The sequence below is a fragment of the Lepisosteus oculatus genome, unplaced genomic scaffold (assembly GCF_040954835.1).
Source record: "Lepisosteus oculatus isolate fLepOcu1 unplaced genomic scaffold, fLepOcu1.hap2 HAP2_SCAFFOLD_309, whole genome shotgun sequence".
NCBI lineage: Eukaryota > Metazoa > Chordata > Actinopteri > Semionotiformes > Lepisosteidae > Lepisosteus > Lepisosteus oculatus.
Genome location: NW_027167841.1, coordinates 30,654 through 45,000, shown reverse-complemented (window position 1 = coordinate 45,000; position 14,347 = coordinate 30,654). Strand labels below are relative to the sequence as shown.

The 14,347-nt window shown below is 47.7% G+C and overlaps 3 non-coding genes across 3 annotated transcripts; 1 reads left to right on the top strand and 2 right to left on the bottom strand.

Moving 5' to 3' along the window:
- Positions 1–6,224: 6,224 nt before the first annotated feature.
- Positions 6,225–6,297, bottom strand: trnar-acg (transfer RNA arginine (anticodon ACG)). Its single transcript has one exon. It is a non-coding gene; the product is annotated as a tRNA-Arg (tRNA).
- Positions 6,298–7,921: 1,624 nt separating this feature from the next.
- trnas-gcu (transfer RNA serine (anticodon GCU)) lies at positions 7,922–8,003 on the top strand. Its single transcript has one exon. It is a non-coding gene; the product is annotated as a tRNA-Ser (tRNA).
- A 5,812-nt stretch (positions 8,004–13,815) lies between these two features.
- trnas-aga (transfer RNA serine (anticodon AGA)) lies at positions 13,816–13,897 on the bottom strand. The gene has a single exon. It is a non-coding gene; the product is annotated as a tRNA-Ser (tRNA).
- Between the last annotated feature and the right edge of the window lie 450 nt (positions 13,898–14,347).

The following is a 14,347-nucleotide window of genomic DNA, read 5'->3' as shown; positions in this document are numbered from 1 at the left end:
AATGGATAATGTGTCTGACTATGGATTAGGAGTTTGGAGGTTCGACTCCTGTCTGGCGCTGGTTGTTTTTAAACACATCAGCCTACTCCCTAAGTAGTCTGTGCTACTTACTGCATTGTAATCGTACCCAGTAAGAGATTTCCTTCATGTGAATGAACTGCACCTGACAGCTTTAGAAAAACACCTGGGCTCAGTACGGTGCTGAGAGCTCAAGTTGTGTATAATGTAATAATTTAAGTAGAATAGATTCTAATAATATAATGATCCAGTGTGTTGCACTACTTCACTGCTTCACTGCTCTATGCCGTCTGGAAATAAATCCTCAGACAACTTACTGCCCTGGGCATGTACCAATAAATTACAGGAGCACATCTATATATCACTGCGTTGAAGCAGGAGACACAATCACTGCAAATACATCCTAAATACAGTGTTCCAGCACCTTTGACCTCATCCAGAACGTATCATTTCTTGAAAGGAATTGCTGTCCGAATGCACATCTGAATCCCAAACAGAATCTCTAGTAAAATACGATCATTTGTGAAACAGGTAAATGTCTCAGGGGCCCATTCCTCATTCTCAAGACACATGTATGCAGTACGTACACCATGCATTGAGCAATAGGGATTAAAGACACCACAGGTAAGGTTAGAAGTCATTCTGACTATATTCTAAAATATTGGACTCATATTCTTATGATGGCAGACATGATGCTGTGTTTAAAACCGGGGTTAATGGACATTATATGACTGTCAATTCTGTTTTGTTTTGGAGACTCTTGGCTGCCTATGTGGTACAGTGCAGCGTGAAGAAAACATTTTCCAAAACTGTGTCAGCTCAAAAGTTGTAAGAAAATCTTTCCAGCTGCTTTAACTCTCTTCATTTTTGTCATTTAATTGTCTGTCGGCATTATGTAGCAGCGTTGCATGACAACCCATCTCACCACGGAAAGGAACCTAACAGCTTTTGTAAGAGAGGAGAAAAGGACCTGGCCCGTACGGGACTCGAACCCACAACCTTGGTGTTATTAGCTCTAACCAACTGAGCTAACCAGCCTCACGACAGCAATCCTCTCTGTGCTGCAAAAAATCAGACTCAGGGAATTTCTTTTGCCCTCCTTTGAATTGAAAGCCGTGTAATTCAGTGTACGGGCTTTCTCGTGCAGTTTTATAGTTCTTGTAACCCAAATCCTACACTGGCGTGAAGTGACCCCCCATTTCACAGCATTTTTCAGCTGATTTAAAATGTACCTAAAGGAGAAGCATTATTGAAGACCATCAATTACCAAGAGCTTTTGTCAAAGGTTTTGGTGGTCATTTTTAATGACCACAGAGCGCTGTGACCTCGGTTTTACATCTCATCCAAGAGACAGCGCCCTTTTACAACACAGCGTCTCCGTCACTATGCTGGGGCATTGGGACCCGCACAGACCTCAGGGTGAGCGCCCCCCCGCCGGCACCATTAACACCGCTTCCAGCTGGAAACTTTGTTTTTCCCTGTAGCTCACCCTCATCCGGGTACTGACCTGGCTCACACCTGCTTAGCTTCAGTGGGTTTTCAGTTGCGAGTTGCAAGGGGATGCAAGTGATGGAGCCGCTCGCTGCAAAAGCCACTGCTTTGGCTGGGAATCGAACCAGAGCCTCCCGCGTGGCAGGCAAGAATTCTACCACTGAACAACCAATGCTCAGTGTCTGGGCCTTCAAAAAAGACGCTTTTTTGGTGCTCTGTGCAAAAAGCGTCGACATGCTTCCAGCTGCAAAATGCCATTCGCGGATGCTGAAGAATTTATTTTCAAGGCAGCGGGTACAAGCGATTGGGCGTTTTAAAACCACCAGGAACAGCAAAGAGGCGCGCTTCTTTGCTTGCGCCGGAACACACCGACCGGAGGCGGACAACGTAGTCGGCAGGATTCGAACCTGCGCGGGGAGACTCCAATGGATTTCTAGTCCATCGCCTTAACCACTCGGCCACGACTACAGCAAGCCCCGCTGCCGCTGCGTTCTTGCTACAATCTTACCTGGATCGCGAGGCGCCGGCGGAAGCCTATTTCAAAGTCGTTCTCCGTTTCAAAAAAACATTTCCAAAATACAAGCCTTGCAGACAGACACGCCTCAGAGGACTTAAGGGTGGCTTCATGTCGGAATGATAAAGTCTCCCCGTCCGGACATGAAAATGCCACTTTGTTACACACAAAAAAAGAATCAACAACAGAGAAATGCCCACAAGCATTTGAAAAGCCGCACCATGCGCACTTGAAATAGCTCTTACATTAGTGGTAGACGCAGGAATCGCCTTTTTATTTACGCTCTTACAAACGCGATGGAAAGCAAAACAAAGCAAAGCAGAGCAAAACAAAACGAACAAACGAAAACCCTCACGTCCCGCATTTGCATATAACGCCGTTACGTGCCCAAGCGGTATTGTACGTCATCCTAGCACTGCACGCCGGTGCGTATGGTATATGGGAACGAGCACACGCCACGAATCGTCTCGAATCACTCCCTACAGCTGTAAGGTGCCTTGAAGCGTGCACCCCCAACATTCTTCTTTGCTCATCTGTGAAAGGTAAACTCTTGAGCAAACTCTGAACCAGCTCTAAGGAAACTAATCCGATTAGATGTTACTTTGACTCATCATTTAAGGGATCCTTGTTAATTGGAGAAATCAAGGATTTCGAATGAGTTCTGTGTGCGTTAAAAGACAGCTATACACAGAAAACATGCAGGACACTGCTCATGATGTTTCCCGAGCCGAAACACAGTGCGTTTTTCCAAGCCATCTGACCAAGCCCGCCCACCGAAAACTGCAGCAGATCGTGTAAAGGCATTCAACTTTGTAACTACTGCACGCACAGGAAGCAGAATAAATTCCTCTTTTCAAACTGTCAAAGGTTTGCTGCAGGACATCGCACAATCTCTTTTGAACGGGGACAAACGATTTCTTATGGGGCGCAGTAAGTACAGACGTTTATAAAGCTCCACTCATGCCGACGATGCAGCATGAAGAAGCGCAACCTAACGTTTGCATTCCTAGCACTGTTGCAACCTAGCACTGTTGCATTCCCCGCATCAGTAGCTAAGAGAATATAATTTACGACTCTTGTTAATGCAGTTTCAGAAACCAGACTGAAATTTCTCAAGTATATTATTTGAATCCATTTGATGTTGGGCAACAACTATTCTTTCAAGACTCTTAGATTGAAATGGGACCTTTGAGACAGGCCTGTAGTTGTTAAGAACTTGTGGATCCAAATTTGACTTCTTAAGGAGCGGTCTAAGAACCACTACCTTAAATTGATCATGTACGACGCCTGACGCAAGCGATGCATTCATCATACTAATTATAGGTCCTGCCAGTCCTTCGAGGGAATCTTTGACTAGCTGAGTGGGGATGGGATCTAGCAAACAGGTGGTTTACTTTGTCTTACGTCTGTGTTCATGAGTTCACCATAAGAAGAAATCTGAACAGGAGTGGTGATCATGCGAGGTCACCACGGAGGAAACCACTGCTCTCCCCCCAAAAAAAACCACCACTGCCCCTCTCAAGTTTGCTAAAGACCACATGGATGTTCCACAACTCCTGGAACAATGTTCTGTGGACAGACGTGACAAAAGTTGAACTTGTTGGTAAATGTGCACAGCGTTATGTTTGGAGATAACAAAACACCGCATACCAACTCCAAAACCTCATCCCACCTGGGAAGCATGGCGGAGGCTGTACGGCTTGCAATCATCGAGGGACCGATGAATTCCGAGATGTATCAGGAAATTCTACAGCAGAATGTCAGGGTGTCTGCCTGTGATCTAAAACTCAAAAGACGCTGGGTCTTGCAACATGACAAAAACAAAGGAGTACATCAACAACAGAGTGGCTGAAACAGAAGAAATTCCGTATGTTGGGATGGCCAAGTAAGAGTCCTGACACACGCGCTTTCACTCATATGAGCTACACGGCTACCAAGATGATCTCAGGTGCGCCGAGCTGGTACGGAACATATTGAACTGATCGACGGCGAATTGTCTCTCAGACAGGCTTTTCACCTCTAAGCTCCCTGACTGACAGTGATCAGCTAGGTAGTAAAACAGTCAGCTGCTTCTAAGCCTTAAACAGCTGCATCTCGGCGCTTCCACGGAGAGATGATTTGAAAGCCGAACATCGCCCATTGGGAATACCTTACTATCACTAGTTTAAGAGACTCTTAAGGTCTTGCAGAGGTGCCTGTCTAATAGCATGCGCTTTGCAAGCTATAGGTGTTTAGGCTGAGGCAGAATGCCTGTTAACAAAATGTTTTTCTAAAGGGGCCTCGCACTCTTTTCCAAGCAATGGTCACCATCCCCACCGAGTGTCACAATGTAGTCATGTCCTAGGACATCACCTGTTAGTCTCCATTTGTCTGCCACCAACACTTTAGGTTACGGGGTCACAACCGCACCCCGGAGACCAGAGGAGCTGTTGGCGTTCTGGCGGCGCAGATTGGGCTGAAGGTGGGGCGCTTGAATCTCGCTGTTGGAGGCCGTCTGAAACTGACCCAAGCCTTTCCCTTGAATTAAATGTAAATAAGAAATGAACCCCAGATGCACATGGAATCAATCACGTGTTTCCTTTGAGCCGTTTCAGAGACTGCTCCAGAGTTTACCTTGCACAGATGCGCAAAGATTAATGATGGGGGTGCACGCTTCCAGGCGTCTTACAACTGTAGGGACTGATTAGAGACAATTCGTAGCTTGTGCTCATTTCCCTCTATTCCCCGTGTTGCAGTGGTAGGATGACTTAAATTCCTGCTTCGACACGTAACGGGATTATAATCAAGTGCAGGAGCTGAGGGCTTTAGTTTTGTTTCGTTTTCCATGGCGTTCGTAAGCGCGCAAATCAAAGGCAATTCCTGCGTCTAACACGAATGTAAATGCTTTTGAAAGTGCAGTGTGGTGCAGCTTGTAAAATCCTTGTCCACATTTTTGGTTTGTTGATGTTTTTTCTGTCTGCCAAAGTTGCATTTTGACATCCGGACTGGGGGACTTTATCATTTGAACGTGAAGCCAGCCTTAAACCCTCTGAGGCGTGTCTGTCTGCCGGCACGAATCTTGTGAAAGGTATTTTTTTTAACGGAGAGCAACTTGAAAAAGGTTTCCGCAGCCACCTCGCAGTCCGTGTTTGATTATAGGAGGAATGCGGCGGCGAAAAGCTCGCATTTGTCGTGCTCGAGTGGTTAAGGCGATGGGCTCGAAATGCATTGGGGCTTCCCCGCGCAGGTTCGAAACCTGCCGACTCCGGCGTCTGCCGCACGTCGCCTTGTGCCTGCGCGGCAGAGGCGAAGTGCCGCTTCTCCTTTCCTGGTACTATAAAAACGCTAAATCGCTTGGCCCCGCTGCCATGGAAAGCAATTCTTCAGATAACCACACATTTTGCGTTCGCACCTCTGGTGCTCTACTTATGCCTTTGAAAACCTAATGAATAAAGCTGTAAGAACCGACACGATGTGTAGGTGCTCTTAAAGCACGCAGTAAAGAACTGTTAACAGCAAGGGTTTCAGTGGGTTAACTGAGGAGAAGGCGTGATCGCTAATTGTTGACTTTTTATTTGGTGTTAGAAACACTCTTACTGTGCATGACGTGCAACAAATGTAGCCACAGAAATTGCATCACGCTTTCATGTATGCTATTGCAGACACCAACGTTGCCTAGATAGAAAACCGAAATAGCCGTGGGTTTGCTTGCTGGTCTGAAGGATCTCTCTTCGAATCTCTATCATTTGTCAATGGAAGTAAAAGGCGCTGCAATCTGATACGTTCAGAATCAAACCCGCAGCTGTTGTTCGACATTATTTCTTGACTAATTACAACTGAGTGTCGCATGAGCAGTTACATAAACTTGTCTGGTATATTTGAACACCAATGCCGTTCTTCAATTAAAACTAACAGTACATTGTCAGGGACATTCAGTTCTATACAAACAAGAGACAGACAAGAGAATATTTCTACCGTTCATATGGACTACGTGTTGACTTACTGATCGGAATAATTGAAAGGTTCCGGCTCATAGCCGATGCAGTGCGTGCTAATTAGAACAGCAACGCTGAGCTCTCAGCACCGTACTGAGCCCAGGTGTTTTTCTAAAGCTGTCAGGTGCAGTTCATTTACATGAAGGAAATCTCTTACTGGGTACGATTACAATGCAGGAAGTAGCACAGACTACATAGGGAGTAGCCCGATGCGTTTAAAAACGACCCGAGCCAGGCAGGAGTCGAACCTGCAATCTCCTGATCCGTAGTCAGACACGTTAGCCATTGCGCCACTGGCCCTGGTGTGACACTGCAGGACTGTAACCCAGTGAGATCAGCACTGCAACTAGTAAAATATTACCCCCGGTCCATTCTTTTCCAAAAGTGAGAAACACCTGTTTTCTACATTTTGTCTGTTTTAAAACCATATCTCTTTAAACCAAACCAAGAGTTTGTCTTTTGCACTGATATTCTGATTCATTTCGATTTCAAAGAAAAAAAAAACATAATCTTCCAAAGCATCATAAAATTGTCCATTCTTCCAGACTCTACTTCTCTCTTGTAGTAGTACAGCAGACCTTTCCAGGTGAGCAGATCACAGAGTCCGAAATATGCTTCCTCCATCAAGCAAAGTACCTGAACATGACTCTGTCTTCATAAAAGCGCCCCTGTAATAAAGAAATTAAATCCGAAATCAAGAGGGCAGTTGCCTACTGAAGTTCAAGAAGTCATCAATTTTAACCTAGCAACACATTAAAGGCTGCATCTATACAAGTACGATTCTAGAAATGCTCACCAGATTACGTTTTAAGAAGGAACTGTGCCTCAGGTTCCGCCGAGATCTTAACTTGGATGGCAGGATTCAGAGTCCGGAGTGCGGACTGATGGCGCACGGAGGGTCCACATACTGTGGATCCCTCAGTTTTCTTCCGCGTGTTTAAACCGCCAGCGTGTGACTCCCCTGTCCCCGTGACCTCATTGCTCTGCTCTCGCCTCTGTGCAGCTGAGCCCGACTCATGGTAAAGTGGAAAACAATATGCCCTCAACGTGGGATTTACTCTGGATCGAGGATAGATGTCACCTTTTTATCGTTGAACAGGATGTATGTGATGTGGCGACTAGGTTCAATTTTGTATCCTCTTTAAAAGATTAAGGACTGGGGTGAGCGTGATTTACCACCCTTTCAGCTAAGAACCTGACATGAGCACCGTTTAAGCTGCATAGACTCGGTCGTTTAACTCTTCTCCATTAGCAGGGTTAAGGGTAAAGAAAAAAACATTGCTGACTTCTTTTTTTTTTTGCCAGCCGCGAGCGCTGATTAGCAAGGTTTGTATTTCATGTTTTGCAAGTTGCATCCATTTTAAGAAAAACAAGTCGTTCAAGACAGGAAATGAATGCTTGCATTTAATTAAGGCTAGACGTAGGCAGTTGTCCATAATGACCAGTTCTGTTCGAGAAGACAGAACAAAAAAGGCACCGCTGGGATTCGGATGCAGGGTCTCCTGTTTACTAGACAGGCGCCTTAAGCAACTAAGCCACAGCGCCCCAGGAGAGCTGTCCTTTTGCAGCCACTTGGACACACCACTCAGACACATCTGCATTCGGTGTGTGCTCCGCCTGCTCGCCGAGCAACTTGCCACCTTTACATACAATAGCAACATCAACACCAAGAGAAAGGGTGACAAATGGCTTTTATCTGGAACTTTTCATGTCCAAGGAGCGCAATGTGCTTTCTGTGTACAACAGGGCCACTGAACTCCACACTGGCCACTGAACCACAGCAGTGGCTTGCTGGCTTGACATCTCCCAAGGAAAATGTTGAAATCGCACATGGAACAGGAAAATGACCCTCGAGTACGAGGGAAAAAAAAGAAAAAGATCATCTGGAGCGCGCCAACCCATGTCCGGACAGCCAAGATCCCTCGACGAGGTGGCCGAGTGGTTAAGGCGATGGACTGCTAATCCGTTGTGCTCTGCACGCATGGGTTCGAATCCCATCCTCGTCGCGCTCCATGTCTGACACGTGTGCCCGTTTGGCGTTGGCCCTCCTGTCGTTTGCTCCGGTTCTAGAGCCGTGCATTTTCTAGCGGTGGCTGAACATGGTATAGTAGGCTAACGTCGGTATCGAGCAGTAACAGTAACGGTATTTACGTGCCGCTGCTGCCAATTGGCTCTGGCTTGAGACCGCATTTTCACTTACTTGCAACGCAAACGGAGAAAGCGATTTTTGACAGTCTCTCGAGAGACTGCGCTAGGTGTTTAGGGATAGACTGTGAGTTCCCCCTGGGATGGTGGCCTCTCAAATAGTTTGTGATTCCTCTAGACGTTTATACAGTAGAAGCCTGCTTCGTGGCTTAAATCCAAGCTAAGGAAACGAGTTAGATGTCTGATGCAGAACTGCGAATTCAATGAAGGGGAACACTACAGTACATTGCACTGTATGTGTGAGGAAAGCTGCCCCCTTCAGTCCCTTGTCGACCGAACAGAGGACTGTAAAGGATACCGCCAAGAAACTTAAGGATGCTGGTTGGAATCCAGCTCCAAAGAAGCCCCTTTGGGTGTTATGTCATCAAAAAGTAAGAACAGCGAATCTCCCTTTGATCAAAAGTGCAACAGAGCTGTTTTCCGTGGAGCAGGTTTCAGACCCGTAGACCTGTTTTATTTGTAGGGCAGGGCGCATTCCCAAACGCGAATCTCAAAGTGCTTTGGGCGGAGTAGCGGTGAGGCTTATTAATAAGAAAGAATTAAGTGTTTCTGAGCTTTCACAAATTAGGCCTCATCTCTCTGTTCATCTCTGTGGTGCAGCCACAGAGAAACTATTCATGCAGGCTGATTTAAGGTTTCCCTTGATAAGGGACAGCTCCCAAAGGGGGATGCACTTAGCTAAGCCTGGCTATCATGATCAATGGTCATCCATTGGCGCCTATCTGTCTAGGGAGTGCCAGATGGACATCTGGACTGCATTCCTAAGTGTCAGGAGTAAGTGACTCATATCTCACCTTGATCAACCAATCAGGGACTGGTAGGGCCGAGTAACCCACGTGGGACTCTGATGCCCATGGAACTTTCAGCCAATCAACGAGCTGAAGTTCCTCCAGGTAAAAACAGGCAACACAGAGAGCCTGAGAGATTCAGTGGGAATTCAGTAGAGATTTCTGTGGAGTTTTCTAAAGGGAATTCAAAGGAGAATTCCAGGGCAGGACAGCCCAGGAGCAGAAGGCTCCCAAGGGCAGGACATTCTCACAGCGCGCCTCCTGACCATCCTAAGACTCAGCCCGGACAACCACGGAACGGCCAGTGTGTCCGAGTGCCAGAACTTTCCTTTGTTCTAAGAGTCTAGAGCGGAGGTTGCCAGAGAGTAACCAGAGGATCCACCCGAGGTTAGCACCAGCAGCAGGCCTCGTGAACAGGTCGGAACTGTGGACAGTTGAATCACTATTCAGAACTAGCTCTTCATCAGGAACGAACCGGTCTTCTTCTTGACTTGCTGGGACCCACAGTCATCTTTTCTCCTGTGCACAAACTTTGCTAGTTAAAGCCAACACTAACTAGCCGGTCAGTGAGCATCAGCAGGGCACCGTCGCAACCCGCACAGCACAGCCTGGCACCTAGACAGAGAGCGCGGATTGGACAGCAACAAGCCTGCAACTGTTTCTTTGTGCCCGCAGGAGATCTGAATCCCCAGAGATTGGATGAGTATTCAACTTCACTGCATTACTGCTCGAGAATTCAATTGTTATCCCAACCAGTTGATATCAATTTAATTCCTAAGAGTTATGTACTTGTTTTCAGTATCTAATGTAGAAGTTATAACCAGGTTCATTTATGAAATGGTCTAAATGAATGATATACTGAACGTATGTCCTCTTGATATGTGTAACACTTTGTAACTGACTGAATATATACCTTTTGTATTCTGATAACCCTCTCGATAAGATCTGTTCGTTTTACATGCATATTCTATGTATTGTAACGCCCTCGCCTGGTGGTAAGGAGGAAGCGCCCCTAGGCGCTCGTAGTACCGCTGGGCATGCTGGGAGTGGTAGCCGGAGTGCGGCCTACGCGAGAGAAGCTCGCCCCAAACCCAAAGTCCGTCAAGGCTCTCTGCGCCCTGTGGGAGGCCTTGGAGGTAAAGGACGGGGTGCTGCGCCAGGGGTGGCGGGTACCCTCCAGTGGCGAGGTACGGTGGCGGCTGATGGTGCCTTGGTCGCTCCGCGGGGCGGTGCTCCGAGCAGTGCATGGCCAGCCGGGCGTGGGGCACTTTGGCGGTAAAAAAACCCTGCAGCGCCTCCGAGGCCATTTTTATTGGGGTCTTTGCCACCGGGACGTGGAGCGGTACTGCCGAACGTGTGCGGTGTGCGTGGCGCAGAAGGGTCCCCCCGAGCGCTCTCGGGCCCCCCTCCAACAACACCAGGTGGGGGCTCCTATGGAGCGGGTGGGGGTGGACGTTTTGGGCCCGTTTCCGCGCACCGAGGCCGGGAACCTCTACGTCTTGGTGGCCATGGATTATTTTATGAAGTGGCCGGAGGCCTACGCCCTCCCGGACCAGAGTGCCCCCACGGTGGCCGATGCACTGCTGGAGGGGATGTTTGCCAGGCTGGGGGTGCCGGAGGAGTTACATAGTGACCAGGGGCGTAACTTCAAGTCCCAGGTCTTCGCCAGAGTGTGCCAGCGCCTGGGGATCACTAAGACGCGGACCACACCGCTGCATCCCCAGAGCAACGGGTTGGTGGAGCGGTTTAATCGTACGCTCACCACCCAGCTGGCCACCCTGGTGTCCCGGCACCAACGGGACTGGGACCGCCACCTCCCCCTTGCGCTCTGGGCGTATAGGACCGCGGTCCAGGAATCCACCAGGTGCACCCCGGCCTCACTCATGCTGGGCCGGGAAATGTGAACCCCGGTGGACCTGGTCTTCGGCCCGCCGCCCGGAGACTGGTCGGCACTGCTGGCTGGTCCGGCAGAAGCGGCACTACGACCTGCGCTGCAGGGGGCCTGCCTTCCAGCCCGGGGACTCGGTTTGGGTGTACAACCCCCGCCGCCGCAAATGCCTCAGCCCTAAGCTGGCGCCGTCGTGGGAGGGGCCCGCTGAGGTACTCTGGGTGGTGGGCGAGGTCTGCTACCGTGTCAGGTTGCGAACACGGGGGAGAGTGGTGGTCCTGCACCGAGACCGCCTGGCCCCCTACCGGGCTCGGGAGGAGGAGCCGTGTGGGGAGGCTCTAGAGGACCAGCCGGGGCTGGAGCCGGCCGATAGTGGGGCGTCCGTGGGTCGCCAGCCGTCACCGTGGCGCAGCGGCTGCTCACGCAGGGTTCCACAGCAGTTAGCCGAGTACGAGTACAGCCTGAGGGGGGTGTTCGACGTCGGCGAGACGCCAGACGCTTCAGGTTTTTAAGGAGTAAGAGTGCAGGGGGTCTAAACCTGCGATCCAGTGTGTTGAAGTATTTCACAACACTACCCCTAGCACATCTGGAAATAAATCCTCATAATGATTATTGCCCTGGGCATGTACCAAAAAATCACTGAGCATATATATATATATCACTGTGTTGAAGCTAGAGACACAGAATAAGTGCAAACACATCCTAAATACAGTGTTCCTGCACCTTTGACCTCATCCAGAATGTATCGTTTTTTGAAAGGGATTGCTGTCAGAATGCACAACTGAATCCCAAACAGAATCTCTAGTCAAATATGATCATTTGTGAAACAGGCAAATGAGTCTCTCAGGTGCCCATTACTCATTTTCAGACACAATTATGCAATACTTTCACCATGCGTTGAGCAAAAGTGATTAAAGATACCAGAGGTAAGGTTTAAAAGTGATTCTGAGGTGCAACACATCAGCGATACAGCTAGGCATCTGAAATGCGGGGTTTGAGAGCCCTTCAGGGAACACCGTACCCTAAAGGTACCAAAAGTCCACTAGTATAAGCATTAAGTCACTGTCACCCCTGTTACAATGTGATTGCTACATATCTTCATTTCTTTGGTTTTTAAGGAGTAAGAGTGCAGGGGGTCTAAATCTGCGATCCAGTGTGTTGAAGTATTTCACAACACTACCTGTAGCCCGACTGGAAATGAATCCTCATTCTGATTATTGACTTGGGCATGTACCAATAAATCACTGAGCATATATATATATATATCACTGTGTTGAAGCTAGAGACCTTTATGTAATATTATGATGCTAAAATGTCATTTTCACATATATTAATGTAATAAATGATTGCTTATGCTTTATAAACAAATCTAATTAAAATAAAAGCTTACGTTTTGTATTTATCTTGTACCATAGAACATGATTTGCTTTGTATTTCAAGCCCACAAAGTGTCCAACTGACGCACTACATGATATAAGGAAGATTATCACATGCATATCGGTATTATCTTTCTTATGAAAATGCATTCCTTTCATTACCTTTTACTTTTTAAAATGAACTCAAATTGTGTATAATGTAATAATTTAAGTAGAATAGATTCTAATAATATAATGATCCAGTGTGTTGCACTACTTCACTGCTTCACTGCTCTATGCCGTCTGGAAATAAATCCTCAGACTGCTTACTGCCCTGGGCATGTACCAATAAATTACAGGAGCACATCTATATATCACTGCGATGAAGCAGGAGACACACAATCACTGCAAACACATCCTAAATACAGTGTTCCAGCACCTTTGACCTCATCCAGTACGTATCATTTCTTGAAAGGGATTGCTGTCCGAATGCACATCTGAATCCCAAACAGAATCTCTAGTAAAATACGATCATTTGTGAAACAGGTAAATGACGGTCTCAGGGGCCCATTCCTCATTCTCAAGACATATCTATGCAGTACGTACACCATGCATTGAGCAATAGGGATTAAAGACACCACAGGTAAGGTTAGATGTCATTCTGACTATATTCTAAAATATTGGACTCATATTCTTATGATGGCAGTCACTTATGATAGTGACAGAGACGCTGTGTTGTAAAAGGGCGCTGTCTTTTGGATGAGATGTAAAACAGAGGTCACAGCGAGCTGAAAAACACGTTTTGAAAAGTGTGCTTTTCCTGCCCCAGAATTTAAATGGGGGTGACCAAAGTTGCCCAAACGTGTTTATTTCTGCTGAAAAACCTGTTTTGACAACTTCTGCACAGTGGGGTTAAGGGCTGACTCAGTGGGCTCTAATGAGCCAGGCAGTTACATTGGGATTCCAAGGTTTGAAAAAACACGTTTATTTCGAGCTGAAAAACAAGTTTTGAAAAGTGTGCTTTTCCTACCCCAGAAGTTAAATGGGGGTGACCAAAGTTGCCCAAACATGTTTATTTCTCTGTCACTATGCTGGGGAATTGGGACCCGCACAGACCTCAGGGTGAATGCCCCCCCGCCGGCACCATTAACACCGCTTCCAGCTGGAAGCTTTGTTTTTCCCTGTAGCTCACCCTCATCCGGGTACTGACCTGGCTCACACCTGCTTAGCTTCAGTGGGTTTTCAGTTGCGAGTTGCAAGGGGATGCAAGTGATGGAGCCGCTCGCTGCAAAAGCTACTGCATTGGCCAGGAATCGAACCCGAGCCTCCCACGTGGCAGGCAAGAATTCTACCACTGAGCCACCAATGCTCGGTGCCTGGGCTTTCAAAAAAGACGCTTTTTTGGTGCTCTGTGCAAAACGCGTCGACATCTGCTTCCAGCTGCAAAATGCCATTCGCGGACACTGAAGAACTTATTTCCAAGGCAGCGGGTACAAGCGATTGGGTGTTTTAAAACCACCAGGAACAGCAAAGAGGCGCGCTTCTTTGCTTGCGCCAGAACACACCGACTGGAGGCGGACAACGTAGTCGGCAGGATTCGAACCTGCGTGGGGAGACCCCAATGGATTTCTAGTCCATCGCCTTAACCACTCGGCCACGACTACAGCAAGCCCTGCTGCCGCTGCGTTCTTGCTACAATCTTACCTGGATCGCGAGGCGCCGGCGGAAGCCTATTTCAAAGTCGTTCTCCGTTTCAAAAAAACATTTCCAAAATACAAGCCTTGCAGACAGACACACCTCAGAGGACTTAAGGGTGGCTTCATGTCGGAATGATAAAGTCTCCCCGTCCGGACAAGAAAATGCCACTTTGTTACACACAAAAAAAGACTTTCAGAGGCTTCCCGGATGTTTCCACCAGATTAAAATATTCACCGATGCAATGTCCATTCTGGAAGTCTGGTTGAAGCGGTTGAAGCGGTTTAGTCGGGATTTGTTCACCATCTCTGTTGCGCGTGAGTTTTATTTTCAGGTCTACGCCATTCAGTAGTCCCAGTGGGCAAAAGACGTATAATATACGTCTATTAAACGCATACCTTAGACGTCTAAAAGTGGTC